Here is a 27,777-nt window from a genome sequence, read left to right as displayed (position 1 = left end):
TCATTAATTTTATGATCATGCACAAAATTTTTGTTCAGATGTATGGCATGGAAAAATATATTCTCAAAATGCTGTTTAAAAAGGCTGCTTCTTCCATTGATGTTATTAATAAGCTTCTGGTTTTTTTAGCTTGAAATAAAACACCAAAATATTGACAAATTTCTTGTAAGAAATTTGGCATAGAATACCTTTAGGGACAACATACCAAGTACACCTAAAACCAAAATTCCATATCTTAAAATTTTTCCCCTTCCCTTCCCTTCCTTACCTTTCCTTTTCTAATCCACTGTACCTACAGTCAGTCAGTATCTCTTAAATTACATTAAAAGGATCTAGGTGCCAACAGAGAGAGTACAATGAAACATCAACCCAAATTTGTAACCATAGTTTAAGATAAAAAAAAAATGGTGACTACTGTCAAAAAAGATACAATTGTACTCTGCTTTATGCAAAGAGCCACAAAATGAAGCATAAAAGTTTTGTAAATCATATTCCATTTCAAATTTACTAGTCTTCTGGAAAGGTAAATAAACCCTATTGAAAGGGGGGGAAATCGGAGGGAGAGACCAACCATGAGAGACTATGGACTCTGAGAAACAAACTGAGGGTTTTAGAGGCAAGGGGGGTGGGGGGATGGGTTAGACTGGTGATGGGTATTAAAGAGGGCACTTATTGAATGGAACACTGGGTGTTATATGCAAACAATGAATCATGGAACACTACATCAAAAACTAATGATGTAATGTATGGTGATTAATGTAACATAGTAAGATAAAATTTAAAAAAAAAGAAAACACTGTTTTAAAAACTACTTAAAATTAAGTAAAAAGTGTTTTTTTAATTCCTTAGGAAATTCTGGATTTAAAAATATTAGATTTGTTTAAGAATTTTTAAAAAGCCAGAACCAGTGATTAAGCACATGCATCAAACCCCAAAATATCTGGAATATGCTGTTTTGGCCAACAGGCCTAAAAGAAAAGGAGCAGAGCTAAAAAAAAAAAAAAAAAAGTCCCAAACCACACAATTTAAATTACCACACAATTTAAATTATCAAATGCACTTTGTATCCTAATAATAAATTCATATGACAAAGCAACATTTGAATGGTGTGACAGGCAAAGGGAAAGATGATTGGCACAAGGAACATTTTATAATTAATCAGGGTGTTAGTATAAGTCTCCAATTTTAATTAAGGAAATGGATAATAAACTCATAATAAAATTATTTAAAATATTATGACATCATCCTTAAAATCAAACCCCAAAGACACCATCAGAAAGGAATCTTTTTTTTGTTTGTTTGCTTTTTTAAGTAGGCTCCTGTGGGACTTGAACTCACAACCCTGAGATCAAGACCTGAGCTGAGATCAAGAGCCACCCACATGTCCCCAGAAGGGAATCTTATACTGATGCATCCTGGCTTAGGAAACAGACCATGATAGTGTGGAATTAGACATGTAGCTTTCCTTCCACTGAACTCCAACTCGTCTCTGCCATTAATATTCTGTAAGACCCTGAGCAAGTCTCAGTGATTCTGGTTATAATTTCTTCAACAGAAAATCCTGGTTGGACTGTTAATTGAAGGGTCTTTAAAGAGTCTCTGGTTTGAAAAGTATATAAGAAACATCATAGGAAGGGACTTATTCAGTCAACAAAACCAAAAAGTATTTGGGGAGCAATGGCTTGTTTGAATTACTTCTATGAATTCTAAACTTCTCTTTTTACATGTAAATACAAAGCCGACCAGTGGGATTATCCTCTCCTGGCATTTATACCACTTTTAGGAACATATAGGATAGGTATTCTTTTTGAAATTTCAGTTTTATTCAGATCTATTGACATTAATATTAATCATGCTACCACCATAGAATTCGTTATGTTAGTACTTTCTTAAGACATTGCTAAGGTAGATCAACATAGTGGCTGAGCCAAATAAACTGATGTTTTCTACTAGAAAATAGTCACTTAATAAGTATTCATAGCTTTGTTCTCACGTAGTCACCCGGTATTGTTTTTTTCAGAGCTTTTTATCTATCACGGGCTTTGAAGGTAGGATCATGCCATCAATTGTCTTTGGCACTAAAGTGTTGGAAATGGTCACCTCTGTGGTAATTTGGGGCCCCTGAGCTGTTACTGGAGGACCCACTGGGATTGGTTTCAGGCTCTCATGTCGTTTCAATAAGATCAACACTAAGATTGACAATGAGATTGACATTTCAGTGATAAATCTCTATGATTCTAGCAGAGAGCAACTCTCCTTGTAGTTATGTGTTTTGACTGGTCTCATATCACAAACTTTGTATGGTATTTGTTTTCAATGTTTTAATGTGTCCATATTTTCATAATTTTCTAGTTATTATTTTAATAAGAATATTGGAAAATTAAAAGTTTCAAAGACTTCCCCCCCAGCTTTATTGAGGTATAATTGGTCTATAAAAACTGCACATAATTAATGTATAAAATTTGGTGAGTTTGGACATAAGCATACACTCATATTACCATTACCACAATCTGGGAATAAACATCTTATAGAGTCTTAAGAAAGAGAAGGAGAATATGGCCAACCAGAGAGGGACACTCAGGATGAACCCATTCTTTGGGGAAGGTTGCCGGTTGCCATGTTCCTGGCAGTAGAGTTACTGCCATCATCCTGGCAGATGATAAAATGTGGATTTTATCTTCCTGAGAGGGCATTGCCACAAAGGATCAAGTTGACTGTGGAGTACTTGATCCCCAGTGTGAGGTCCCCTGAAGATAAACTTGACCACACATTCTTAGAAAACTAAAATCATCATTTAGATAGCTTACCATCAACAGTCGGGATTTTTATTCTCTTCCATAGGAGCCAGAATTTCTGATTTCAGTTCCTTACCCTTTATATACTAGCCCTAGAATCTTAGGAAAGTTTCATGTCTGATCCTCAGTTACACAATTTGTAAAATGACTATAATAGCTATAGTATAAGGTATATTTGAAAATCGAATGCTATAGTAGACGTATGAATACGTTGTAAACACTCAGAAGGCAATATTAAAACAGGAAGGTATTATTTTCCTGGGCTGGTTTCTTGCCATAGCTAAATGAAGGCGTTAGTGTAAATCATTACCCAGCTAAGATTTGCTCATTTAAAATATTGTGACTATCATCCTTAGGTAGGTAAGTCACAATGTGCACATTACTTTTGCAATGATCTGCACCTTGTAGAGTAGATATTGCTTGCCTCCATTAGAGCAGACAGCAACTTGAATTTAAGAAGCTTAGGAAGGTAGAGAGTTGGTGAAACTGTAGTGCATTTCTTTGATCCACTTTCATTGTCACTACAAAGACAAAGGCCTATTGGGCGGGGAGCTTATTTATAAATTGTAGAGAAATTCAACTTTATAGTCCATGTGTTCCAAATCTTCTCTGTGAGACAGGACATATCACTATCTTATAGGGCTGACCAAATTGTTGGATTAGTTCTGCCCAGAAATCCAGTTTGAGGGCACGAGGCCCACTGCTTTCCTGAGGCTCTGAGTGGACAAGAACTGTAAATCAGGGAAAGATTCTCTGAAAAAAGGTACAGCGCCGAAGCTCTCCGTCTGCAAGGGAGATTGTACAAAGCAGCCTGTTACATAAGTGCGCTCACAGGATGGGTCTACTGTGATTAACAACATAAACAGACAAAAATGATCCTGACATTTGGAGAATGTAGTCGAGAAGATCCCATTTTAAATGTGATTTTGAAAGACACTTCCTGTAATCTCAACATTATTTAGGAAAACTTTAGGAAGATGGCTTTGGTATTTTTTTTCCCCCAGGTTGTTTGTTTTTCACACAGGAAAACACATCATCCCTTCTGGTTCGTCCTGAGAACAAATTATTCAAAAATGGCTTAGAGAATATGAGAGATCGCTTATCTTGCTATATTTAATAGAATAATACAAAATTGTAAGCTTTGACTACTTAATAAGGAAAAGATCTTCTGCCATCATGTGGAATGTTGGAGAATCTTCCCTTGTTTGATGTTTTGTTCCATTGCTGGCTTCTCCATGAAACACATTCAATTTCCTGACGGAGGGGTCATTATCCCTGCCACCAACAAATGTGTAAAAATCATGAAGGAAACCAAGTGAAGATATTTCCAAAAGTGAAATCTTGAGAATTTAGACTCTACCTTTTTTTTTTTTTTTTTAAGATTTTATTTATTTATTTGAGACAGAGAGAATGAGAGACAGAGAGCATGAGAGGGGGGAGGGTCAGAGGGAGAAGCAGACTCCCTGCCGAGCAGGGAGCCCGATGCGGGACTCGATCCCGGGACTCCAGGATCATGACCTGAGCCGAAGGCAGTCGCTTAACCAACTGAGCCACCCAGGCGCCCCTAGACTCTACCTTTTCCATGAGACAGAAATTGAAGGAAAAAAAGAAACCTTCCCACTCAGAAAAAAAAATCACACAAATTAGAGACGCAAAGTACCTTTAGTCTAGTATCTCTTCCTTCCCCTGTGGGATTTTTTTTTTTTTAATTGGGAAACATATTTGCCATATTTGTCTCAAAAGATGGAATGGCTACACTTTATTTTGCTTCTTTCCTGGGTTAGGATTTCCCAGCCGTGTATTTGTTGCAGAATCATTTACTGTTACCAGTACTCCTTTTTCTGAGTATTCCTCCTTCCTGCCTAGTTGCTAAATACACCTTTCCCTTTTCCTCACCCAGATCTCTCTTTTCATCCCATCAATTATTTTCAGGGGCAGAGGAGTGACCCACTTCTCTCTAATAAAGGTTAGAGACGTCAGCTAGAGTGGAAAAGGCTCCTGCTGATACAATGATAATACTTGATTGTACCTGCCACACAGGGACCACTTTCAAAGGCAATTTTTGACCAAGCTGTCATTCAAGCTTAATTTATATGCTAGAAAGGGCCTTCACCAGATGCCACGTATTTCTCGTTGAAGTGATTCATCATATTCCACAAGTAATGCAGTCACCTCTTGTGTGGGAAGAGAAGTGGGGGAAATGCAGTAAGGAGAGGAATAGCATTAAATGAAAAGGAGAATGGGTCCAAATTATCCCTTATTATTGGAGTAAAAAAAAATATGATGTCAGCAGCAGGAAAGACATTGTTAAAAATTGCTGCTGACTTTGCAGGTACCATTTTTAAATGAAATTTCCAGTTTTTCATGGAGGAATATATCTATATGTAGTAGGACTTATATGGCAGATGCAATTTTCCACTCCTTCATCGAATTTTCCACACAGACTCATCTCTCTTTCCTCCTTTAAATACCTTATGGAAAACTCACTTTCACCCCTGCATTACAGAATGTTAGGAATGAAAGAGTTAAACCTATTTCTTTAAGTGAGGGGAAAGTTGTTTCCTGCAAATATATCTCAGTAGCCTAGGAGAAATGTTCTACCAGATTAGGTTGATTGAAAAACTCCACTGATAAAGAAGGAAATGAAGAAGAAGTACCTGGAACCGTTTCCCTCATCCTCTCTAGAAGACTGTGGTCTATCCATCATTTTAAACTATTGCTCACACCTTTTCAATGGGGTCTTCTCCATCTAAATTATATATGATCCACATTATAAATACCCAATCTCCTTACCTTTTTCAAATACTGGCAATTTATTTTTTTAAACGTGTCTGTGGACATGCGTATGTTGCTATGCGTGCACGCACACGTTTTCACATAGAAATGACTGTGTCAAATTCATGACAAGTGAAATGATTGGAAGAGGGTATGGTTATTCAAATTTCATTCAGTGTAGCATTTTGTACACCTTCTATGTGTTCAGTACATTGTTAGTCACTGGTCTACAGAATTACTTGCTGTGATATCTAGTCAGCAAGGATTTATCAATCAACTGGAAATTTAGGACCAATTAACATGAAACAATGGGTTGGTAAGCTTGTTGAGGGCTTTTCTTCTTGGCATGTTTACAGGATCAAGTTCAATGCCTATTATATAAGGGTGAAGGAGGATAACAGATTATCAAGTAGAGGGGACTTTCTCCCCACTGAGTTCCTACTATTATTTTTCCATCATGGTGCTTTCACCACCAGGCATGCTGGCATGAGGTTGATCGGTGCTAGGAATACATACTGTTGCTTCAGCTCCTATTAGTGATTTTTATCTGGAATCTTTAATTATGAGCCAACTTTTTAGGAGTCAAGGGTGAAATCCTCTCTATTTTCAGTTATGTATCTGTAGTGTTCAGTAAAGTGTTATGTCCAGTGGAGATGCTTGGTATGTGTTTATCACAATGACTATGGGAGAAAGGGCTAAAAAAGAAGTGTGTGTGTGTGTGTGTGTGTGCGTGTGTGTCTGTGCGCGCACGCGCACGCGCGCATGCGCTACAGAAATGCCTGGGCAAAGGGGAGAAAGATTGGAGAAGAGAAAAATAAAAAATAAAAAGAAATTACATCAGAAAGGGCAAATTGTTGATATTTGTTGTCACTGTTATCACAGTGAGACCTATTTAAATAGAAGGTTACAGATAGGAATTCGGTAGCAAGTCAATTTACTCTGTGTTCCAAAGTCATTTTTTGATAATGAAGTATTTGAAGGCACCCTCCACTTTTGATATATGGCTTTCTGACTTGAACTGATAAGGTCCCGGAGGACGGAGATCTTACCAGTCCCTTTCTTCAGTTCACCAATAAACATAATGGCTCTGTCAACTAATGGCACAATGAGGCCAAATTGTCCTGGCTTCTTGGTGGGTTGGTGGATGTGGTAACTGGAGAGTTCTACGTTTTCTCGGTTCAGACATTGACAAGCTGTCAATGCACACCCTTTAAAGTAAAAACATTTTACATCTCTACTTCATAAATCAGAGCATAAATGTTAGGACATTCAGGATGCACAATTAGCCTCTCTGGAAATCATGAGAATTATACAGCACTTGGAGAATAAGGACTTGGTCATTTAAAACATCATCAACTTTAGATTGTAGATATCTATGAGTCTTTTCCTGATGTCAACAAAAATAAATCCCTATTGTGATACCAAAAAAATCCCCCAAAAATCAACAACCAAAAAAACCCCAAAATGTAAACATGAGTTATTTGTAGATTTTCATAGACAAAAAAAAAAAAAGAGAGAGAGAGAGAGAGAGAAAGAAAGAATAGAAACCAGACAAGTCTCCATAGGACAACTGTCATTACTATGAAAGGAACAAATGAAAATGGCATCATTTTTTAATGGTGAGTTAGAATGAGTTCAAATAAATAAAATTGTGACTTATTTTGAGTGGCAATGGGACAAAATTTAATTATAAAAGGTAGTGCAATCTTTGTGGACGTCCTTTTGAGATACTCAGTGCTTATGACTCTGGATATTTTTCCTGTTAAGAGCTGGTAGGGCAGTTACAGTAATGTAGAGATTTTCACATGTGACATTGATTACAAGGGGAGATCTGACCAACTTTTCTTAGCTAAGCTCTGCAAGAAATATACTCTGCTGGATTTTTATTTTTTGAAATACAACATAAATAATTCCTATTGATTTCCCTGTGACCATTCACTTCAGAGAATTTGTAAAAGTGGCTCAATTCAGTAAAACCCCAGCAATCACACACACACACACGTACACACAAACACGTGTGGGAAGAATTGTGTCTGAGCAAAAGAGAAATGGAAATAAAGTATATAAGGTTTCTATTGCTATTGTTTTTCTTTGCAATGCCATTAGGCCATGCAGTAAAGACTTAGATTATCTTCATTATTTGTTCTTAAGAAGAGGAATCGAAAGGCAAATTAATTACAAATATAATTTCCTCCTAGTTTTCTCTAGACATTAACCTGATAAGTAAGATTGTCTAGGCCCTGTGTCAAAGGTTTTCTAGTTTCAATCAATAAACAAGCTGGAATATTTCAACTGTGGCTGGACTAAGGAGCACAAATATTTCCTGATGGGCAGTCACAGATCCAGCAAGTGAAGCTGCTGTTTAGTTCCTGTGTTGTGGCTCCACGGCGTGTCTTATTTGCCATCTTTCGAATATTAAATAAAAAGTCCAAAAAGAAGCATGTTTATTTGGTGGTACAAAATGCCTCTGGGCCATTCCATTTTCCCAAACTCCTTTCTAAATATTTTTGAAGACTTCAGATGGAGTTGTTGTGGCAAAGTTCAAAGGCAAAATTTACCATTAACAAAGTAAGAATTACATAGAGACCTGGAATCAGTACAGGAATGTTCTAGAATTTATGTTGTAGCAAGTCCTTGGCAATGTGTGGGGTTGTGTGTATATTTGGAGTGAATGCTAACACAGGTGTTTTGAGAACACTGTGTGCTTCGGCTCAGAATTGCTAAGTAACTGTAGCCAAGTAGCATAGATGATTTGAATTCTGAGTGATCTTTTTAAACTGAGAGTATGATTGTCCCAAATAGAAACAAACAATTATCTTGGAGGCTGTACACAAAGACAAGTGTTTGCGAAAAGTAAAAGTCAAATTCCCCCGCGAGAGAGACGATATTGATGTGAGTCACTCACTTAATATAAAAATTTGTATTAGTTAATTAATTAATTTTCAGTAAGAATTTGTTAGGTGCTGGAAGAGTAAGGATGAATAAGATTAAAAAGCTCACAATCAAATGGGGAAGAGAAATATACAAACTAATCACTGCTATTAAAAGAATATGTATAAGGAATATGGAGAGGCAAAGAGGGAGCCACTGATTCTGTCTAGAAACAGTGTTATGGGCTGGGCGGTCAGGGAAAGCTGTGTCTTGAACAAATTAGTCTATTTATGAGTATTCTATATGTATCAGTTAGGGTTCTACCTGAGAAGTGAAACCAGAAGGCGATACATATTCAGGGATTTATCACATTATGCTAAGTGAAATAAGCCAGAAACCAAAGGACAAATACTGCATGATGACACTTATATGTGATACGTAGAATAGCCAAACTTCATAGAGAAGAATGCAGAACAAAGGTTAGCAGGGGCGGGGGGGGGGGGGATTGGTTAGCGGGGAGTTAGTGGTTACAGAGACAAAGTTTCTGTTTGACATGAGGAAAGTTCTGGAGAGGGATGGTGGTGATGGTTACACAACATTGTGAATGTGCTTGATGCCACTGAATTGTATACTAAAAAGAGTTAAAATGGTATTTTATATTATATATCCTTTACCACAATACAAAAAAGCATGGTTTTTCTTCAAAAAAAAAATTATTGCAAGGAATTGGTTTATGCTCTTGCAGGGGTTGGCTAGGTAAGTCCAAAACCCATAGTGCAGGTAGTCAGGAAGGATGAGCTGGAACCCAGGTATGGGCTGAAGCTGAGATCCACAAGTGAAATTTATTCTTCCTCAGGGAAACTTCAATATAACTCTTATGGCTTTCAACTGATTTAGTCAGGCCCACCCAGTTTATTTAAAATAATCTGCCTCACCTAAAATCAATAAACATCAATTACAGTTATAAAATATTTTCACAGCAACACCCAGATTAATGTTTGATTTATTAACTAGAATATCATAGCATATAGTCAGTTGACAAATCAAAAGACCAGCACATCATACTTCTAAAAAAATATGAATATCACCTAAGGCAAAGGAGCTACTCTGTGTTGCTCTCTCTCTCTTTTTCTGAATGTTACAGCATTCAAATAAAAAGTAAAACAAAAAATCAATTATTTGTATGTTATATCGAAATCATGCTAAGTCTGTTTTACAATGGCCATCTGAGCTAGTTGATAGTGCATCTTTCTGTGAGCTATGCTTATTTGTGTTTGAGAGTTTGTGTTTCCATACATGTATGGCCTTTTTATAAATTATGAAGTATTTGAAACAAGTGATTACTTTTGTTTTCCTTTGTAACCATATATAATGTATTAATATGTTCTTCACAAGGTATTTTAAAAGGAGTTTTCCAGATGGCACTAATTTCAAGGATAATTTTCCTAACTAAATCCAAAAGTAGTTAAGGTTTTTGTGTCTTATCTAAGATACCTTTGCTTAACTTAATGTCACAAATATTGTCTCCTAGAGGTTTTTAGTTTTCGGTTTTAAATTTAGATCTATGATCCATTTTGAGTTAATTTTCCCATATGGCTCAGAGTATAGATTAAAGTGTTTTGTTTGTTTTATTTTGCACAAAGATATTCAATGATTCCAAAACTTTTATTGAGAGACTATTCTTTCCTCACTGAATTGCCTTTACATAGTTGTTAAAAATCAGTTGTCCCGCTTCAAGCTCTATTACAAAGCTGTCATCATCAAGACAGCATGGTACTGGCACAAAAACAGACACATAGATCAATGGAACAGAATAGAGAGCCCAGAAATGGACCCTCAACTCTATGGTCAACTAATCTCCGACAAAGCAGGAAAGAATGTCCAATGGAACAAAGACAGTCTCTTCAACAAATGGTGTTGGGAAAATTGGATAGCCACATGCAGAAGAATGAAACTGGACCATTTCCTTACACCACACACAAAAATAGACTCCAAGTGGTTGAAAGACCTCAATGTGAGACAGGAGTCCATCAAAATCCTAAAGGAGAACACAGGCAGCAACCTCTTTGACCTCAGCCGAAGCAACTTCTTCCTAGAAACATCGCCAAAGGCAAGGGAAGCAAGGGCCAAAATGAACTATTGGGATTTCATCAAGATAAAAAGCTTTTGCAAAGCAAAGGAAACAGTCAACAAAACCAAAAGACAACCGACAGAATGGGAGAAGATATTTGCAAAGGACATATCAGATAAAGGGCTAGTATCCAAAATCTATAAAGAACTCATCAAACTCAACACCCAAAGAACAAAGAATCCCATCAAGAAATGGGCAGAAGACATGAACAGACATTTTTCCAAAGAAGACATCCAAATGGCCAACAGACACATGAAAAAGTGCTCAATATTGCTCGGCATCAGGGAAATCCAAATCAAAACCTCAATGAGATACCACCTCACCCCAGTCAGAATGGCTAAAATTAACAAGTCAGGAAACGACAGATGTTGGCGGGGATGCGGAGAAAGGGGAACCCTCCTACACTGTTGGTGGGAATGCAAGCTGGTGCAGCAGTTGAAAATAGAGCTACCATATGATCCAGCAATTGCACTACTGGGTATTTACCCCAAAGATACAAAAGTACGGATCCGAAGGGGTACGTGCACCCCGATGTTTATAGCAGCAATGTGCACAATAGCCAAACTGTGGAAAGAGCCAAGATGTCCATCGACAGATGAATGGATAAAGAAGAAGTGGTATATATATACAATGGAATATTATGCAGCCATCAAAAGGAATGAGATCTTGCCATTTGCAATGACGTGGATGGAACTGGAGGGTATTATGTTGAGTGAAATAAGTCAAACAGAGAAAGACATGTATCATATGATCTCACTGATACGAGGAATTCTTAATCGCAGGAAACAAACTGAGTGTTGTTGGAGTGGGGGGTGGGGTGGGAGGGATGGGGTGACTGGGTGATAGACACTGAGGAGGGTATGTGCTCTGGTAAGTGCTGTGAATTGTGCAAGACTGTTGAATCTCAGATCTGTACCTCTGAAACAAATAATGCAATATATGTTAAGAAAAAAAAAAGAAGAAGAAGGTAGCAGGAGGGGAAGAATGAAGCGGGGGAAATCGGAGGGGTAGACGAACCATGAGAGATGATGGATTCTGAAAAACAAACAGGGTTCTAGAGGGGAGGGGGGTGGGAGGATGGGTTAGCCTGGTGGTGGGTATTGAGGAGGGCACATTCTGCATGGAGCACTGGGTGTTATGCACAAACAATGAATCATGGAACACTTCATCTAGAACTAATGATGTAATGTATGGGGATTAACATAAGAATAAAAAAAATAAATAAATATACAAAAAAAAAGAAAATATAATGAGAAATGCTCATGGATACACATCTGAATAAAATTACCGATTATGAATAAATCTGTAATATGGCTTCTCAAAAAAAAAAAAAAAATCAGTTGTCCCGATATATATGGGTCTATTTCTGGGCTCTGTGCCATACCTCGTATTCTGTTCCCTGATCTCACAGTCTGTCTTGACACCAGTAACACAATATCTTGATTACTGTAGCTTTGAAATACGTTTTGAAATTAAGTAGTAGTATTCCTCCAACTTCATTCATTTTCAAAGTTGTCTTGGCTATTCTAAGTTATGAGCATTACCTTATGAATTTTAAAATTAGCTTGTCAATTTCTATTGAAAAAGAAACACTCCTGGGTTTTTTTATTGTAATTGCATTGAATTTATGGATCAATTTGTTGAGAAGTGAAATCTAAACAATATTGCATCTCCTGGCATCTGAATATGATATATCTCTTTCAATATTTTAGGGTTCTTTAATTTTATACAGCAATGTTTTATTGTTTTTAGCATATAATGTTATAAATTGTCAAGTTTATCCCCAAATATTTCATATCTTTTATTATTTTATAAATTTTATTTTTAATTTATTAATTTCTGACTTCTGGTATCAGCTCTGATAATTAGAGAGATCGGGAGTGTCCCTCCCATACTTAACACAAGACAAAGCTGAACAAACTGAAAATCAAGGATGCTTCTTGGACCCAGCAGAGAACTGAGGTCTCTGGACAAACTGCCTTGTGGAAATCTGGAGTGTCAGGTGAATCCAGAGCATCCTAGTGGAGATCTGTATATTGGTAGCAGAAGCACCTGTAGCCATATAATGATAGGAGCAATTAAATGATGATTTTGACAAACTACTAGACGCTGTCTATTAGCTTGAGAGTGAGAAAGCCTTTAGGCTTGTTGGGGGGCGGACCCTCACTTTTGTGAGTTTCACCTCTAGAAACCTAGGAACCCCACTAGTTTTTTTTTTAATTAAGTAGTTTTTTTTATATTATGTTAATCACAATACATTACATCATTAGTTTTTGATGTAGTGTTTTGATTATACGTTTGCATATAACACCCAGTGTTCCATGCAGAATGTGCCCTCTTTAATACCCATCACCAGGCTAACCCATCCCCCCACCCCCTCCCCTCTAGAACCCTCAGTTTGTTTTTCAGAATCCATAGTCTCTCATGGTTCGTCTCCCCCCTCCAACTTCCCCCCCTTCATTCTTCCCCTCTTGCTATCTTCTTATTCCTTCCATTTTTAAGTTGTTCTCAGTTGGCACTAAGTGTAGTCTTAATTATTTCATCTTAGTCACATGCAGAAGTCCTAACTTCACACTTAAAGGAAGCAATTCAGGAATTTCCTCCATTTGCTCTTTCCTACCTCTATGTGACTAGCAATTTAAAACAGACTTTGTACTAACACAAGAGAAAACAATTTGTGAAGTTTGTTGTCTGTTCCGAGTTACAATGTCTCAGTGGTTAGCCTTTGTTTACATTTCATTTATAGTTTTTTGCTTGCTGTTTATTCATAGCTCTTCTCAGCAATCTTTGTTTCATAAAACCTGGAATTAAGAGGAGCCTTGAAAATGTTAAGGAGGTATATTTGATCCAGGTGAACCAACCTAACATTTATAATCACTGTTGCCCCATCTTTGTTACATCCTCTGAACTCTGATTATCACTTAGTGTATGTAATATAATTAATGTTCATAATAATCTATTGGGATAATCTGATTATCTTTCCGTTTTCCTAACTAGACTCTAAAGTCATCAAGGGTAGTGATCATATTTTATTAATCTTTAACCCCTGGTGTCTAAACCAATGCCTGGCACTCAATAACCCTAAATGCATATTTATTGAACTAAACTGAATTATTCTGGGTCCTGAGTGAGTACAGTCGGTTAGTGTACTCCTTTCAAATGTTAATGTTTTACCTTTTACATGAGGAATAAAAACCTGTTTCAAAAACTGTCTACTCTGTTATTAAAAAAAAGTGGAATTTTTCCAAATTATAAATCTTTAGTTATATCCTTTGACATTAAAACCCTACTTTGCTGTGGTTTTTCTCTTCTATTTTGGCTTCTAATTGGTATTCACTTGATTTATAAGACCCGTTGGCATTATTCTTCTTAAATAAAGGCATTTTGTCTATCTAAATTAAATCTCATTCATTTGATTTTCTTTTACATCTTAAACTCTCAAGATCCATCTGCAATTTTTCTGTTTTTAACTTTCTAGTCTTGAGTATATAATCTCCTCATTTGCAATCATCTCTTGGGTTTACTCAAGTTTTTTTTTTTTTCTCCTTCTTCTAGTTAGTATTAGAAGGATATTGACCATAGGATTAGTTACCTTTTGAAATCTCCCTTTAATTTTTGGGTTATTCTTGACTGTTATCATTAGTGTTCACTATTTTCAATACTGAAGCATCATTAATATGTTTCATGGCTATAACAAAGTAAAAATCTCCTTGCTTGTTTGTATTTCAGAAAGAAGATGATTAATTCAGCTTAAGTTTGGCTGGATCTAGGATACCACCAGGCATGACCCTGCCAACCAAAGAAGCACTATCTTCAACCTTCAAGAAGCTTTGGACTTACAATGACACCTAAGTTACTAGATTAGAAAAAAACAAAAACACGGTGTCCTTTAGTACCAATTGTTCATTTTGAGGAAGATAAACTTTCTTGAGGAACTTAAAAGGGTCATTATTATTTCTAGGTCATGGTGATTATTTAGAAATTGCTACAATATATATTATTATATAAAATATACTAAATGTAATAAAATGTATAAATATAAAATAAATACATGTAAATAAATATATTAAAATATATATTAATGCTAGCTTTGTAGGCACTTATTTAAATCATGGATTATTAAATTTGTTCACGGATGATGCTTTTTACTCCATAGAGAACCAAGAGACAGATAAGCCCTGCAGGGAATATCAAATCTCACGCAACATTCTCATGCAACAGGTAACAATTTTTTAATCAAGATTTATGCAATTCAGTTGTAATTTTTAATTTAAATATTTTAAGTGATAGCTTTAATTATTAATATCATTTCTAATGTTTGGAGGGATGGTTATGTGGGGCTATTGTAATAAGGGTTCCCTAGGTGCTATGAAATCATGAGGCTTCGGCATAGGCTCAACTTACTTCTCATTTTTTTTTTTTCCATGTGGCAATAAAGTCTGAAATTTATAGAGGAAAAGAAGTAAATCATCTACTAAAACATACTTGTGTGAGAGAGAAAAAGCAAATGGCTTTTGTGGGATCTTAATGGGACCATGTGTGCTGAACCATTCACAAAATTACAAATAATAGGCAAATGTAAAGAATTATTACTAGTCATGCTTACTCTTAGTTTCCAGTTGAAGCCCCCAACTAGAGGCAAATGCCCCAAACTCTTATTTTCCATGAGGGCCATTCAGCAAATTAAAATGATATTAATGATATATTAATGTAATAGTTACAATGCACAAAGTAATAATTAGAAGGTCGTTTGCATGTATAATATTAATATTCCTACTGCAGCAATAATTCAGTTCAACAGATACTTACCGAGTTGTGTCAGACACTGTACCTGACATTGTGAATTAGATATACAGATATATGGTCTTATTTTGTGGAAATTCGAGTCTGTTGGATGTAGAGAGATAATGATAGTTGTAAATAGATAATAACATCATGTGATAACACATTTTTCTCACCTAACAGATTTGTGCAGTTGTTACAAAATAATTATTGAGTGCTAGCAAAATGCCAGGTCCTCTAATAGGCTCTGTTGAGATAAAATACTGAACACAAAGTCAAGTTCTTCGAGCACAAGGAAATAATTTAGGTAAGAAACTTGGATCTAGATGAAAAGAAGAGCAGAGAGAAAGGATAAGTAAATGCCAAATAAAAAATCATCTCTTATTCTTAATTGAACTGAAAGATAATTACTTAAGGTTATAATAGTAACAAGGTATTGTGCGATTATAGCACATGGATAAAGGAAACCGCTGTTGAAAGGGATAGGAATGGGAAATTGGAAGAAAGAGTCTATGATAAGTCACTGTCTCTACACATGAAATAGTGCAGTGTTATTTGAAGGTGGACTTTGATTAGATAAATGCTGAATTGTAAACTCTAGAGCAATCACTAAATTCTTTCAAGAACTTTATTTGATATCATAAGAAAGGAGATATGATGGAGTCATATAAAATGCTCAGTTAAACCAGGGAAGACCGGGGGGCGGGGAGAACAAATACAACATGTAGAAAACAGATATGAACATGATAAGTTATTAATCCAACTGTATTAATAATCACTTTAAATGTGAATGGTCTAAATATACCAATTACAAGACAAAGATTTCCAGAGTAAATTAAAAAAAACAATCAAGACTCACTGACTTTAAATTAAAAAACACTTAGGTTAAATGTAAAGGCAAGGAGAAAGATATATCAGGCCAACACCAATCAAAAGGAAGCTGGAGTAGCTATGTTAATTGCCAACAAAGCAGACTGCAGATGATCAGGGATAAAGAAGGAGATTACTTAGAATTAAGGTGTCAATTTTCCAAGAAGACATAGCATCTTAAACCTGAACACGCCAACCAAGAACTACTAGAAGAAATAGACAAACTAATAGCTGGAGACCTCCAACTCTCCTCCTTCAATAACTTACAGATCAAACAGGCAGAAAAATTGGGAAGAATGTAGATGATCAATCACTTGATCTAATTGATATTTATATGCCTCCATCCAAAACAGCAGAAAACACAGTCTTCTCTAGCTCACATGGGATCATTCACCTAGATAGACCATATTCTGGGGCATAGTACTCCTTAATGACATTAATAAAATGCAAGATTATACAAAGTATGTTCTCATACTACACTGGAATTAAACTAGAAATTAATAACAGAAAGATATATAGAAACCCCTAAATATCTAAAAACTTTAAAAAGCATGCTTCTAAATAACCCATAAAAGAAGTAGTCTCAAGAGAAATTTAAAAATATTTTTAACTAAATAAAAATGAGTACAAAACAGCAAAATTTGTGAATGCAGCAGTGATAGCAGTGCTTAGAGGGAGACTTAGGCATTAGAAAAGAAGAAAGACTTAAAAAATCAATAAACTTAACTCTTACCTGAGAAAACTAGAGGAAGAAGAGTCATTTAGGCTGAAAGCGAGGAGAAGAAAGGATATAATAAAATTAGAGAAGAAATAAATGAAATTGAAAACAGAAAAATAATTTAAAAAAAACCAAAGAAACCAGAAATTGATTCTTTGAAAAGATTTTTAAATATGATTTTTTAAAAAATTCTGATAAATCCCTGATATACCTCCAGCCAAGCTAACCAAGAAGATAGGATAGACTAATATCTTTCATGAGCATAGATGGAAACCCTTAATAAAATATTAGCAAGTTGAATCCAATAATGTAAAAAAATTATATACTGTGATCACTTAGAATTTATTCCAGATAGTCAAGATTGGTTCAACATTTGAACATCAATCAGTGTAATCTACCATATCAACAGGCTAAAGAGGAAAACTCATATGATTATATCAACTGCTGCTAAAAAAGTATTTGACAAAATCCAATACATATTATTGATTATAAACTCTCAGCAAACTAGAAATAAAGTGAAACTTTCTCAGCTTGAAAAGACATCTACCAAAAACCGGTAGCTAACATACTACTTCATGGTGAGATGCTTTCCCCCTAAGGTAAAAAAAAAAAGGCAAGGATGTTCTCTCTCACCATTCCTAAACAACATTGTACTGGAAGCCCTAGCCAGTAGAATAAGAAAAACAATAAAGTGTATACAAAATGGAAAGGAAGAAATAAAACTATCTTCATTGACAGATAGCAAGATTATCTATGCAATAAACAATTGGGATTTTAAAATATACTATTTATAATAGCACTAAAAGAATGGAATATTTTGGTATAAATCTAAGAAAATACGCATAAGATCTGTATGAAGAAACTACAAAACACTGATGACAAGAGTGAGAAAGGTCCAGATAAATGGAAAGATATTCCACATTCATGAGTTGGAAGACTCAATATTGTTAAGATGTTAATTCTTCCCAATTTGATCTATGTATTCAGTGCAATTCCAATAAAAATACTAGCAACCTATTTAGATATCAACAAGCTGACTCTTGAGTTTATATCAAGAGGCAAAAAGCCCAGAATAGCCAACACAATCTGAAGAAAATTAAAGTTGGAGGACTCACATTACCCAACTTCAAGACTTACTATAAACCAACATTAATCAAGAAAGTTTGGTACTGGTGAAAGAATAGACACATAGATCAATGGAGAGCCCATAAATAACTACGCAAACATTGTCAAATAATCTTTGACAATGGAGCAAAAAAAATTCCCTAGAGAAAGGATGGTATTTTCAGCAAATGGTGCTAGAACAATTAGGTGTCCATATATAAATAAAGGAACCTAGATACAGACCTTGCACTCTTCAAAACTTAAATAAAAATGTATCACATATTTATATGTAAAATGCAAAACTATAAAACTTGTAGACAAAATCCTGGAAGAAAATCTATGTGATCTTGGGATAAAATGGATAAAATGATAAAATGGATAAAATGATGAGTTTTCAATATATGATATAAAAAGTACAATCCATGAGAGAAAAAGATTGTTAAATTAGACTTTTAAATTAAAAACTTCTGGAAAACTCATATCTGATGAAGGACTTGTATCCAAAATAAACAAAGAACTTATAAAACTCAACTGAAAAACAAACAAAAAAAGATGTGAACAGATAATACCTCACCAAAAAAGATATACGGACAGTAAATAAGCATATGAAATGATACTTACCATCATTTGCCATTTGAGAAATTCATTTGAGAAATGACATCACTTGCCATTGAGAAAGACCCCATTATACCCCTATTAGAATAGCTAACTCTTTACCCCTCTTGCCACAATGTCAATACCAATTGCTGGCAAGGATACAGAGGAAAAGAAAGTTTCATTCACTGCTTGTGGGAATGCAAAGGGGTAGAACCATGTTGAAAGAGAGTCTGACAATTTTTAACAAAGCTAAATATTGTCTTATCCTGCAGTCCTGCCCCTAAGTATTTAACCAACTGATTTGAAAACCTATGTCCACACAAAAGCATGCCTGCAAATGTTTATAGCAGCTTCAATTATAATTGCTCAAAATTAGAAGCAACCAAAATATCCTTTAATATATGGTTATATAAACAAACTGCAAATATTGGATGAATTGCAAATGTATATTGCTAAGTAAAAGAAACCAGTCTGAAAAGGCTGTGTAATACTATTTATACGATATCCTGGAAAAGGCAAAACAGTAAAGATAATACAGATGACTAGTTTCCAGGGGTTCTTGGTTAGGTGGGTTGAGCAGGTGAAGCACAGGAGATATTTTAAAGTGCTGAAACTATTTTGTGTGATATTGAAATGGCCAACACATGACAATGTATTTGTCAAAACTTACAGAATTCTACCACAAAAAGAGAGAACAGTAATGCACACTAGTTTAAAAAGTCATTCAAAAGGCCAGGAGATTTCAGGATAAAATGTGGAATGTCATGATGACTCTAATCTTATTAGAAATGTACGAAACAAATAAAAAAGAAACATGAAAAAATGTATCTCTCAAGAGGGAGAGGAGAGATTGACCTAAGTAACTTTGGGAATGAGTGGAGTCTGTAAAAAGTTAAGGCAAAGGAACTGTACATAAGAACTGTACTCTAGTTGATAAATTGCTTTCCCAGTGGATCAACAATTCTGAAACTACTGTATACGTATACTGCAACTGAACAATCAAGTAGAGGGATGGTATGTGTTGGAAGCCAAATTTCTTATTGTTGGAGTGGAACATTACAAATTAGCAACAGAAGAAGTCTAGAATGATGATGGATTTGAATTATGGACATGAGTATGAACATATGCTTAGCTTAGTATAGATACAGATATTATATATAGAAAAAACTGCATATGTATACAAGATATGTGCATATACACAGATTGGCATAGATGCATATATTTCCTTGCTCTGATAGCTCAGAGGGCCTAGAGGTAATGACACTGCAGTAACAACGAGGAGACCTAGTGCCTAATTCTGGGCTTCTAATTCCATTTTCCAATATAGGTAACAAGGGCTTGTTGGATAAATGACTGATGCGAGGACTGGGACATGAAACACACAAGATGAGCCTGGAACATCTCATAGTGTTAGAATATAAAACAGTGCTAAAAATAAAACTCCCACCATGATGAGGAAGCTGGAGATACTGTCACAACCAGAGGAAGTTATGGAAAAATGATAACAAAACATTATGTGATATCTTGGATGGGACTGTGGAACACAATCTGAACTATAGATTTTAATGAATGACAATGTATTAATATTGCTTCATTAAATGTGATAAATGTACCATATACTAAAATAAGATATTAATGATAAAAGTAACATGGTATAGGGTATATGGGAAGTTTCTCTACTATCTTCATAATTTTTCTGTAGATCTAAAATTACTCTAAAAAAACATTTGATTAAAAATAATAATAATAAAAAAAAATAACAGGGGTGCCTGGTTGGCTCAGTGTGTGGAGCATATAGCTCCTGATCTCAGGGTTGGGAGTTCGAGCTCCACACTGGGTGTAGAGATTATTTTTAAAAATCTTTAAAAAATAAATAAAAATAATAATTAGAAAAAATTACAGGAGGGAGAAGGCATATCTCATGGAACGAAAGTCCAAAGGAAGCAGAATGGGATCAAACGAAGAGTCAAGATGGAAGCTCTGATCTTGTACAGAAAGAAAAACACCTCAGACAAGCAGTCAGTAAAGAGGAAGCGTTGATGGCTGAATTGATGCAGCTTGTCCTTTCATGGCCTCAGTCTCCTTGATGAAATATCATGCAAGCAAACTTCTAAGATCAAATGGAGATTGAGGACTGGAGAGGAGTGTTGTCATTTCGGAATTGTAACAGAGCGGAGGAGAGTTAAACCAAGTGTCAAGGACAAAAAAGCATGGGTGTGTGGCACCACGTGGTCAGTTAGGATTAGAGATCATGAATTCGTGGCTTCATCCATTGAGTTTTGTTCTTTAATCTAGGGGTTTGGCCATTCCACTGTAAGAGTAAAAAGACAAACAGTCCTACTGATCTAGAAGATAAATGTACCATGCAGACAGTTGGCAAAGCCTGGGCATAATACAGTTATAGACTTGGTGAAATGTGCTTATGTGATCAACCATGGGGCTTGGGTTTGATATATAAGAAATTTACAGAATTAGGGAATGATAGACTCCAGAAAAATGGAAAGATAAAGGGGCTATCAGGTAAAATTCAAGTGCATTGCAAGTAAGGATGTGAGAGAGGATGTAGGAGGGAGAAATACATTTTCACTCATGGCAAAGACCATAGGATAACATAAAAGAGAACATCAGAAGGATCTGTGTCCTGGGGCGCCTGGGTGGCTCAGTCAGTCAAGCATCTGCTTTTGGCTCAGGTCATGATCTCAGGGTCCTGGGGTCAAGTCCCACGTCGGGCTCCCTGCTCAGCAGGGAGTTGCTTCTCCCTCTGCCCCTGCCCCTGCTGGTGCTCTCTCTCTCTCAAAAAGATAAGTAAAATCTTTAAAAAAAAAAAAAAAAAGGAAAGAAAGACCTGTGTCCATATTAAGAATAATAGAATTGTTCTATGTTGGGTTAAAAAAAAGAAAAAAAAAAAAAAGAACCAGAAGTCCCCCTGTATTGGTAAAGATCAGACTACAACACTTTTCACATCATACATGCCAAGTCTTTATTACAGCTCCTTGAAGGCTTGAAAGCAAAATGTGTGTCTTCACTCCTCATTTACTGGGCAGTAAAAAGATCTGTGTTGTAAGAAAAACACCCAGAAGAGAAGAGTTAGCCATTGCCTGGCTCTACTACTAATTGTGTCTTTGCCTGGGAACATTTTTTTCCCCTCTGTTTCAGATTTCAGATAGATAAAATAACTTCGGTTTTAGGAATACTGGAAGAATTAGTGATATGATTTGTGTAATGGGTTTTTACCTCAATGTTCTTTGAATACCCCTTCCTTGAAGCAACATACTCATTCCGGGTCTCCTCCTCATTGATTTTGTGCCCTTTGAGTGAAGTAAGTGCTGCTTACTTAAGTGCCTATTTTCTTATCATTAAAATGAGGATAATAGTAGTGCGTGCTTCACTGGATCGTGATGAGGATTGCATGAGAGAATGCATAGGAAGGCTTGACTCTTCCCCTGGCATATGGAAAACATTCAAGAATATTAGTTGAGATGATAATAACAGTGATGGTGATGATCAAGATGATAGTTTTGTGGCTATATCCTTCAAATTTTCTGCCTTCAAAGAGATTTATAACCAGTGGGAAGGAACTTGCTATCTTGCTAGTCTGTGTGTGTTCACTTCCTCTTTAAATAAAATCTAAAATCTTCATCCCAGGCATCGAGGGTCACCCAACCTTCTTCCTAGCATGATTTCTTTAATTCTTCATCTCTCTTACCCATCTTTTTCCCATGTCCCAGGCAACTTTCGAATTCCTGCCTGCTTTCTTAGTCCCTTTACTCAGACGACAGTCCAAGACCCTGTTTATTTTAATAATTTATATTTATTCACATACTTCAGGGCCCAATTTGTCCTAGACATTATGTTGGGGGCTTCATTTTTCCAAAACCCATGCATAGCTAGCATTATTATGCCTATTTTATAAACAGGAGACCTGAAGCTCTCAAAACAATGTATTGAAGTAACCATAGATGGGTAGTGTGTGAAGAGCTGAGATTTGAAATCAAACCCAGTACTTTATCTACAAGGTTATATTGTCAGTCCTTACATGCTTAGAAAGGATTTCCCCTACTGACATATTAATTCTAGTTACATTAATATCTCTCCATTTTAAAATTATTTAAATAACTTTAAATTATTCTCCCCAGTAGGTTTTATCTGTTTCTGCCAAGATTCATTTTCTTCCAAAGATTCTGTTATTCCATTAATTTTTGCCAACATCATTGACATCCACATTGTTGGTAAGACCAATGAGTTGTTTTTAGCATTTATCAAGTTGTAGCTCTCAAATGACATTTCTTCTTGAAATATAATTCTTTCTTATTTTGCTTTTAATAATCTCCTAATTTGGGGGAAGAATGAAGGGGGGGAAATCGGAGGGATAGATGAACCATGAGAGACGATGGACTCTGAAAAACAAACTGAGGGTTCTAGAGGGGAGGGGGGTGGGAGGATGGGTTAGCCTGGTGATGGTTATTGAGGAGGGCAGATTCTGCATGGAGCACTGGGTGTTATGCACAAACAATGAATCATGGAACACTACATCTAAAACTAATGATGTAATGTATGGGGATTAACATAAGAATAAAAAAAATTAAAAAATAATCTCCTAATTTCACTGTTCCCTCCTGGCTTCTTTGATGGCCCCTATTTCTCTATTCATGGTTTTATTCTTTTTTTAAGATTTATTTATTTATTTTGGGAAGAGAGGGAGGGAGAGAGAGAGAGAGAGAATGAGTGGGAGGGGCAGAGAGAGAGAGAACCTCAAGCAGACTCCACGCTGAGCATGGAGTCGGACTCAAGGCTCGATCCCAGGACCCTGAGATCATGACCTGAGCCAAAACCAAGAGTCTGACACTTAACTGCCTGTGCCACCCAGGTGCCCCTCTCTGTTCATGTTTTATGTGTAAATATTTATAGATTATATCCTAGGCCATTTTTTCCCTTGTACTGTACACTCTTCCTAGGATATCACGTTTACTTTCATGGCTCCAGTGATTTTCCTTAAGCAGGTGACTACCAACTATAAACCTTTGAGATCCAGCTACACATTGAACAGCTCCACACAGATGTTCTCCAGGTATGTAGATTAATATATGCAAAACTAAACTCATCAACTCTCCTCCCTGCTAACTATACAACATGCTTTTCTCATTTTTTCCCCATTTCAGTGGCTACCAGCACTACTGTTTACTCAATTAGAAATGCAGATGTCATCTTGCACTTTTATTTCTCTCACTTACATGCTTATCTAATCCTGTTCATTTTACCTTCTAAATCTATAGAGAACCCAATCAACCCAAATTGCTGAAAAAGCTCTGTAACTAGTTTCATTGCCTCATTCTTGTCTAAATTCCACTCAGTGATAGACCGATGGTTAGACATTAGAAGTATGGATATTCCACAGTTTGGGTAAATATCTTCACTTCTTTTTATAGCTCTCAACTATATCCCGAGGATGTGCTCATTTTTCTTTATGCTCTTTTGATGTATAGATTCCATGATAAAAAACACTATGTGTCTTATTTACAATTTCAGTCCTACACAGGTTAGTACAGTGCATTGAACACTTGGCAAAAATGGGTTAGATAAATGGATGAATGTGTTCAACAACTACATAGAAATTAGCATGATGCAAAATTTCCTAATTCTACTTCTTCTTAAGAATGCTTAAGCATTTCTGATTCCAGGAGCTTTTAATGAAAGTAGAACATCAAAAACCAACACCACTCTCTGGTATAAGATTTGTAGATGTGTATTCACCGAAGGGAAAATGGAATGCAATATTGAGAAGAACTAATGTATTAATGCACCAGACATAGGGGCAGGGCATGTTGTGGAGAGAATGGGCTCATCTTCTATACCACTGTTGGTAATAGTAATGATGGTAAATCTGATAAAATACATGATTACATTCCTTCATTGAGCATCTATACATCTATATTCTGGGTATTGGGCTTGGGGGGTGTCCTTTAAAGGTTCACAGTCCTGTAGAAGAGGCATATTTTAATCCAACAATTTCACCTCAATTTATCATGGAGTTTATGACGATGGTAATTTAAAATTTGGCTTTCTGCTATCATTCATTAATTCATTCAAAAAGATTTAAATGAGCCCCATTGGCACCTTAGGAGTTTACAGTTAAACCAATAATTACTACACCTTGTGACGGGTGCTGTGACAGAATTATGGCAGGAGATAAACTTCTATACTGTCTGCTCGGAGGTTTCCTTGAGAAGGCATTTTGGGGAAATTTTCAAGGACTAATAGGAATTAACAAAATGGGGGAAAAGAAAGGGTGCTCTAGGTAAGCGGTGGTAATAGCCGGTACAAAGGTATAGAAGAGAAAGCAGGGCCTATCTGGAAACCACAACTTGACACCTGGAGAGTGGGGAATACGGAAGCCATCTCAGGGGGAAGGCTAGAAGATACAGCTGGAGATGCAAGGAGAGAGCCAATCAGGCTGATTCTCGAATGCTACAGTAGCTATCAGTCCTTGTCCACAGTATTTAATCATGAAAATTCAGGGCATTTGGTAATTTGGTATCAGAGAGCTAATTATGGATCCTCATCCTTACATTTTAGAATCAGAGCTGGTCACAAGTTCTGGGAAGAAGCAAAAGCGGTCAGCTGAATCTGGCAAAATGAAAATGATTGGCGCAATATTTTTGGATTCAGTTCAGTGTTTGAATCTTTTACATCTGTGCTTCCAACCGAATCATTTTAGAATTGGTTCTGAGAACAAATTGACCAGCTTATAGAATTTCCTTAGTTCAAGGACTTGTTGCTAAAGTGGAAATGAGTCAATTTTGAAGAGTGACCTACTGCATTTCATGTGTTGGTAACTTCCTCTAACTAGAAATACAGAAAAAAAGCAACTGTTTCCTACTCCATAAATAAGTATCTGGAAGTAAAGCGTTCATCATTCTCTTTGAATAGCAATACTTCAGCATTTGTACTATTTTTCTTCCAAGTAGACTGAAAACCTGATATTTATAAGTTCATCAATCCCACATTATCATTTGCTGAAATGTTCTCCATTCATTTTACAGAATGGGGAAGTAAATAACATTTAAATTCTAAAGCCCTGGATTTAGAATATAAGATCAAAGAATTTTGTCTAATACACATTCCTAAGGAAATGCTTTATCACTTTTTTTTTGCTTTCAATACAAATTATGTGCAATATTATTAATAGCATTAATTGCTATATTAGGGCCTGAATTCAGTATTGTGCAATCCAAATGCAGGGCTTACTTGATTGGGTTTGTTTTAATTTGTTTACCACTTCCAGCACTGGGCTGGCAAGGGCCATTTGGAGGTTCATTTTAAAGGAGGAATTCACCTTCGCTCTTAGCAACTCTCTCCATTGGCAGTGCGTTCCTTGAGCATCCTTCTTCTGAGATTTACCTTCTTTGTACCTTGAAGGGGAACAGAATATGTCACTCCAAAATATGTCCCTGGCATAAGGATTATGTTAGGCTGATTATTTTTAGGCAACAGCAGATATAAGAAGAGCTCTGAATATTGAGTTGAGGTTACGTTTTTATAAGACACATTTACATTTATAAGGGAAATATTCATTTGTTAAGGGTATGCCCCTCTCTGTACCAAGAAGAAAAAAATGACTAAATCTCTAAGAAACTCTTGTCAATGGGGAAGGCAAAGACCTAAATCTGTATGACAACCTTACCCTTGTTTGCTGTGCTTTTCCTGATAGCCTCCCGTAAACTCCCATGGCCCATCTTCTTTGGTCTTTAGCTGGAGATGGTATTTAAGGTTGGTGGTTTGGGCCATTTTAGGGAGTTACTCAGTTTTCTTGGTCTCTTCCATGCATACAGGAGGTATACATGTTATTAAATTCCTGTTTGTTTTTCTCCTGTTAATCTGTTTTTTATTAAAGGGGTGTCTCAGCCAACAACCTAGAAGGGTAAAGGGAAAATTATTTTTCCTCCCCTACAACCTGATGCCTCTTGGATAGGGAGAACCACTGGAGCTGCCCATTAAACCTTGCCCCACTTGGGATGTCCCGTGGTGTTAATCACCCACCACATAAATTTTCTTATCCCCAGATGTCACCGATGTCAGCAACTCTGTATTCATTTGTGAATAAAAATAGTTTTGCTTTCTATTTCCAGAGACAGACATTGAGACAGCTTTGGGAAAGTCATTCTAATTCATCTTTTTAACTCAATAAGTATGCATTTGGTGCCTACCAAGTACAGGGAAGAAAATGCAAGGGCATTTTTTGTTGTGATATTTATCTCCTTCTCTTACAGTCTCAGCATGGGAAGTTAAAGTCTACTGGCTAGGAACTGAGGGGGTATTTAGAGACTGGAAGTCCTTTTGTCATCTTCAAATCATTCTGTTGTTGCTGCTCACTGCTTGTCTTGTCAAGGTGAACACTGGTGAGAGCCCAAAGCAAGGGACTGCCCCTTTCTCTTCCTTCTCAAATTCATCAGAGGAGCCAGTTCTCATCTGCTCAAATAGCTTGTTCAGCCATATAAACCTTTGAGTAATGACCAAGGAAGGTATTTCCCTCCTAAATCTGTGTAGGGTCACAGCTAGCTACCATTTCTTGCTCATGACCAGACTATTTGAGAGCTCTCTATTCAATAGTTCAGGATCCAGTCTCCTTCTCTTTATGATTTTCAAAGTCACCATATCCATACGCATCAGTTGGCCGAAGGAGAAAGAACATGGAGATTTGAGAAAGCCTTTGTGGGGCTAGAGGGCCCCAACCACTTCTGATCATATTCCATTAGTTAAAAATAGGTAGGTTAGAACTCATTTGTGTAGCCACATTTAACTTCAAGAGAGGCTGGGCAATGTAGTCTAGCAAATGTCTAGGAAAAACAGCAAACAGGATTGATGAATATTTAGCTCATTTCTACCAAACCCCACTGATCTGCTATCAGCAGCTGAGTGGGAGTGGGCTGAAAAGCAGGTCCCAATTGTCTGGTGAGAACACACTGGTTAGTAACACTTCAGGCTGTGCTTGGCATCACCTCCTTTGGGTCAGTGAGAATCTACCTCATAAAGGACTATGGCATCCTGGGAATATTCACTTTCATTGTAGTTACCAACTATCTTCTGTGAGCAAGAGAACTGAGATGGAAGCACAGACAGAACATCTAAGCCCATTT

The 27,777-nt window shown here is 36.3% G+C and overlaps 1 pseudogene; it reads right to left on the bottom strand.

The window, feature by feature from the left end:
* Positions 1 to 26,428, bottom strand: part of LOC118021964 — a 122,027-nt pseudogene extending 95,599 nt beyond the window's left edge.
* Between the last annotated feature and the right edge of the window lie 1,349 nt (positions 26,429 to 27,777).

This window comes from Mirounga leonina, unplaced genomic scaffold (genome assembly GCF_011800145.1).
Source record: "Mirounga leonina isolate KUSES-001 unplaced genomic scaffold, KU_Mleo_1.0 Mir_175, whole genome shotgun sequence".
Lineage (NCBI taxonomy): Eukaryota > Metazoa > Chordata > Mammalia > Carnivora > Phocidae > Mirounga > Mirounga leonina.
Note: the sequence above shows the minus strand (reverse complement) of the source record. Positions and strands in the feature narration are given on the sequence as shown.